Source organism: Anneissia japonica, unplaced genomic scaffold (assembly GCF_011630105.1).
Source record: "Anneissia japonica isolate Jap-2015-1 unplaced genomic scaffold, ASM1163010v1 scaffold288032_len69548_cov111, whole genome shotgun sequence".
In the NCBI taxonomy this organism is placed as follows: Eukaryota; Metazoa; Echinodermata; class Crinoidea; order Comatulida; family Comatulidae; genus Anneissia; species Anneissia japonica.
Window position 1 is genome coordinate 3,968 of NW_022693462.1, and position 5,284 is coordinate 9,251.

A 5,284-nucleotide genomic window follows, 5' to 3' on the forward strand; every position below is an offset into this window, starting at 1 on the left:
TAGCTCAAAAGTCGAGAAAGGTCATTTCCTGCCATCTAGAAATCAAAATTTTCCCGGGGGAGAACCCCAGGATCCCCTTTCGTTTTTGGGGAAAATGTTGACCCCACCCCCTAGATTTGATTCTAGATCTGCATGATTCATATTCCCATTCATCTTACAAGTGGCCCCTTTTTCAACCAGGATTTAGAATTTGAGACAGCAAAGAATCAATACGTCTTTTGTAGAAATTGCACCGAAGACGCTTGGAACTAGAGTTAACGTTTTTACAGAAATTATTGTAATTAGCTCAATTTCCAGACTCAAACGCTTATTGACGCTTTTTAAAGAGATATTTAAAGTCATTAGTTACCCACTAGTGCTGTAGCCAGCTATTGGGACAGTTGGAACAGTCCCACACAGTAAAATGGGTCCAGGGTCTGGTGCAAAGAAACACGCTAGCTTACAAATGATGACATTGTTATCTGACAGAAGGGGAGCTTTAGCTTCTGGTACACAATAACCATTTTCCATGGATGTACATATATACATCAGACACAAGGTGGATGATGACTCCTTTATAGTTATGACAATAACTATTTGCTACATATTGGATATTGTTTGAGCTTTCTGGCTTTCGGTTTAGCCTATCAGTTTCGATTTATTCTAGAAAGCACCCTTGTTAAATAATATACTATAGGCCTACACCTTGTTAGGTCACGTTTGATTAGAAAAAACTTCGGCGGAAGTTATGCGGATCTTTCTTTTGATAATGTTTACAATAGATTATTTTTATGTGTTCTCTTGAATGCAGTGTGACGTTGTGTTCAATAATGATTTTGCAAGTTTTTTTTCCTGAAATCAATTTAGTAATACTTCCACGTATTCTTTGGTGCACTTTTGCCTTTCCGCGAAAGGAGGGCGGGCTGCAAGTCAGGTACCAGTGTGCGTTTGTTTTGATCGGCATGCTATCAGCAATATAATTTTACAATATTTAGGGTTTGACTAAAATAGGACTACATCAAATTTATAGCCTGTAAGGGTTCTTAATCTCATGCACTTTCCTCCACCCATGAGTATAAATGGGGTACCTGGTGGGCTGCATGTTACTGGTGGGCTGCATCAAAAGTGGAGCCAGGGTTTGCCCGACGACGGGTCTGATGTCCCCGACGACTGGTCTGATGTCCCCGACAAGAGGGCTGATGGCCTCTACAAAAAAGTGGGAGTGGTAGGGCGTCGCTTAAAATCTCTCGAAAGTGTTCCGGGAGGCATTATATTTTTTTCCCATATGGTTAAAGCATAAATTATAGAGGGCACTATTTAAGGTCATTTAGACTAAGTGATTACATGAATTATGATGAATTATGCATGTTTGACTTCCCTTTCGAGTTTCGTGAAAGTAGTGTTCGCTGCTTGTCGAATACGAAAGCTACTGTGTAACAGTAGTAGGGTAATCCAAAATCTCTTTGTAGTAGTTTTCGAGACAGTGTGTAGTCGACACAGTGTCGACACAATTAATGGACAATTAACTCTCTACCACCAGTGGCTGCACAGATATTAGATATTAGGACCATATGGCTATGACCTTAAAGCATGTCAAAGTCAGGAACAGCATTTAGCATAATGTTCCGTTAGAGCAAATAGAAATATGAATATTCCAAACAAATTGGCACCAAAATTAACTCTCTACCACCAGTGATTGCGGAGATAAGTACGACTCAACTGGCTATCTTATGTAAAATATGTCAAAGGTCAGAAATGGCATTTCCGGTAATTTTTTACTCTTTTAATAGACCAAATAGAAACATGAATGTTCCGAACAAATTGACACTAAAATTAACTCTTTACCGCCAGTAAGTTCTTCGTAACCTAAAGAAAAGGTGCTATATATTGTAAATATCAAATAACTAATTAAAATTTTTTACAACAGGTATTACTAGCGTTGTAGTTTTGTGTTCCATATTTTTTTTAAACTATAAATATAATTGTAACGTAATTTCTTACTAAGAGGGTTGCAAACCTTGCTTCAACATTAATTTCCGACATAGTTAGGATATCATAAACAAATAAGAAATATTCTCTTATCTATATGATTAATTATTCATTTCCAAAAAGAAAAAAATATGTATCACAGAGTCAAATGATCTACTTTTTTTTTAAATATATTTTTATATACCAGTAAGCAAAATTCATAAATTCGTAGTAATACGTTTATATTTCATTAAAAAAACTGTTGTGACCGCAACTGCAGGTCTAGCGCGTCTACTAAGGTTAACATACATCTCACTTAGCTCATAACTGAAACTAAGCTAAATAGACAGCTTCAACAATGTGATTGTAAGTTTAAATTCATATTGTTAAACTACAGTACTTACCCGGGCGTACACTTCATAGCTAAAATGACACAGATAAAATACGATGAAATTAAGATGAAGAAGACACTGTGTTTTACTACAGACGACGGCATTATGACTTTGTTAATTCTCTTAATACTACATGTACTTTTAAAGTGATGGCTATTTTCTTCGAGAGTAATTTTTAATTATTTCCTTGAACAATACCATGTTCAACTTTACAGGAACTTTAGCAACCAGGAAACAATTCGTCGCTCACGTCACGAAATAAGACAATCAAATTAGATTGTAGCCTGGTTCTCACGATGAGCCCTAGTATACGGATCGGGAGCTCACCGTTAGCGCTAACCGTTAGCACCTGTGTGAGAACGCCCGATCGGTTAGCGCTAACCGTTTGCGGTATCCGGATACCGCTAACGGTTAGCAAGCGCTATCGGTTAGCACGTTGAGTGCGTTTCTATCATCAACCAATCACACGTACGCTTTTACAATTTTCAGTTTCTTATTGGCCAGTTATTCGATCATCCTATTCTTGGTATCCGGATCGGGATCTTCTCGTATGGACGCACGGCAGCTAACGGTTAGCAGGATCCGGATCCTGCTAACCGTTAGCTGCCGTGTGAGAACATAGCCTGTAGCTGGTTCTCACGAGAGCCCTAGTATCCGGATCGGGAGCTAACCGTTAGCGCTAACCGTTAGCACCTGCGTGAGAACGCCCGATCGGTTAGCGCTAACCGTTAGCGGTATCCTGATACGGTTAGCAAGCGCTATCGGTTAGCAAGTTGAGGGAGTTTCTATCATCAAACCAATCACACGTACGCGTTTACAATTTCCAGTTTTTTATTGGACAGTGATTCGATCATCATATTGTTGGTATCCGGATCGGGATTTTCTCGCATGGACGCACGGCAGCTAACGGTTAGCACGATCCGGATCCTGCTAACCGTTAGCTGCCGTGTGAGAACATAGCCTTTATCTACTTTGATTGTGTTAGTTCGTGATGTGATCGACGAATTAATATTATGCACTCATTTTCTTTATTTATAACGTAGGCCCGGCCGCCGAACTTTAATTATTATTATTAATTGATCTTGGTGTCAAAATGCATAGAATTTCACAAACAATTTAAGAAAATAAATTAAATAATGACAGTGATAAGTACATGGTAAAGGTCCTGTCATCACATTCACATCAACACCTAGTTGAGAGGCAGCATTGTCGGCACTGTAAACATTGTTGCTTCTTACATTGTTCCCCTCCAATCACACAAATTCTATCTTTCAACATGTACCTGTAAAGTGTTGTGTACATTTTGTGTCCATCTTTATCAGCCCTGCACTACTGCCTGCCTTTGTTTTATGTTTACATAATCTACGACATTACCTTTCTTACAGCTTACCACAAAACTCTGTTTTCTTTGGCGGGCGGGTGGGGAGAGGGTTGGCATTAAGTTTTATATTGTAATTACATTAAATCAATTAACAATAAGGTTAACATCAGTTTGCAAATTGCAGATTTGATTTTTAGATATTTTTTTCTACTACTGTTTAGTGGTATCATCCTTTGTAACTTGTCTGTATATATGTCATTAATTAAGATAATAAATATAACGACACCAAACCACGTACCTTGTACCGAACCTCCATTCGTTGAAAACCATTCAGTAAGGGTATCGTCTAATTTAACCCGGCTAAGCCTCTTGCTAACGAATGAACTAACCCAAGCGACAACACCAAAGGAATGGAGCTTATTGATAACAATATTGTGGTTAATTAGATCATGTGCTTTTTAAATTCCAGATGTAGTATACGTAATTTATTAAATTTATCTGTAGCATCATAGCATTCATATGAAATTCTAATCAATGCCATGGCCGGCGGAACCGGGGGCCGGGATGGGAGGTGGGGGGCCCGGCTCCCCTTTTGGCAAAAAATATATAATGTCTGGAGATTTTTGTATGATCGGAAAAAATTAAAGAAAAGAAAAAGGGAAGAACGGGAAGGATGGGAAAGAGAATGTTTATCAAGTCCCGACCGAGTTAAATTTTCTTGCAATTCACATTGGCGGATCTGGGGGAGGGGTCAAGGGTACTGACCCTTCCCTTGGGAAACAAAAAAAAATCAAGACCTACCTTTTCAGGACCAGTGAGCTGATTTAAGCTCATTTCCCGCCATCTAGGAATCAAAATTTTCCCGGGGGAGAACCCCCGGACCACCCTTTCTTTTTGGGATTTATCGATTCATGGAAAAAAAAATTCGTATGCAACTACCAATACTTTTTTTATTTTTTTGTATGTATACACACATAAGGCCTATTACTGTAATAACAATGGGAAAAATTACCTGACCGTTTTCAAGAGGGGTAAACCTTGAATTTTGTAGAACATAAAAAGTAATTAAGACACCTCAGAAGTCGGAAAAGCTCATTTCCCTGCCATCTAGGAATCAAAATTTTCCCGGAGGAGACCGCCCCCCCCCCCTTTTCTTTGGAGCTTATCGATTCATTGAAAAAATAGTACGTATGCAACTACTCATTTTTTTATGTATGTATATACACATATCACGCCTATTTACTGTAATAAGAATGAGAAAGTGTACCTGACCGTTTTCAAGAGGGGGAAAACCTTGAAATGTGAAGAAAAACGTCATATTAGACACCTAGCTCAAAAGTCGAGAATGGTCATTTCCTGCCATCTAGAAATCAAAATTTTCCCGGGGGAGAACCCCCGGATCCCCTTTCGTTTTTGGGGAAAATGTTGACCCCACCCCCTAGATTTGATTCCGGATCTGCATGATTCATATTCCCATTCATCTTACAAGTGGCCCTGGTTCAACCAGGATTTAGAATTTGAGTCAGCAAAGAATCAATACGTCTTTTGTAGAAATTGCACCGTAGACGTATGGAACTAGAGTTAACGTTTTTACAGAAATTATTGTAATTAGCTCAATTTCCAG